Genomic DNA, 464 nt, shown 5'->3' with positions numbered 1-464 from the left:
ACCTTGGGTTTCAAGTGTCAGATAAGCCAAAAGATATTGGAGAAAAATTGCAAACTTTGTGCCTGTTCTCTGGAGACACAGCTGGCTCAGTGAGATAAGTTAGAGGAGTGGTACATTCAGGAGACACCACTACTGTAATACCGTCACGCTGCGGGACTGTTATGCTGAAATCTGTTTCCTGGGAGAAGTCTGTAAGGAGTTAGCTCCCTGTTGCTCTGTCCACCTCTCTATCACCTAATGTATATCCTGGAGTCCCTCTGCAAAGTGTTCTGAAGAAACTGTGAAGTTTCTGGACGATTACCCCCAATGAATCTGGTCATAGGTATACAGCATGGCTCTGCTACCACAAAAGCGAATATTATCGTGAAGGTCTAAGGAACCTGGTGGCTAAAGGAGTCATGTGTGAGTGTGTGTCCACCACTCTGTGTGCCCTTTGCTTGTGTGTGATCCTCCAAAATGCATTT

This window comes from Haliaeetus leucocephalus, unplaced genomic scaffold, assembly GCF_000737465.1.
Source record: "Haliaeetus leucocephalus isolate CR32 unplaced genomic scaffold, Haliaeetus_leucocephalus-4.0 Scaffold473, whole genome shotgun sequence".
NCBI lineage: Eukaryota > Metazoa > Chordata > Aves > Accipitriformes > Accipitridae > Haliaeetus > Haliaeetus leucocephalus.
Note: the sequence above shows the minus strand (reverse complement) of the source record.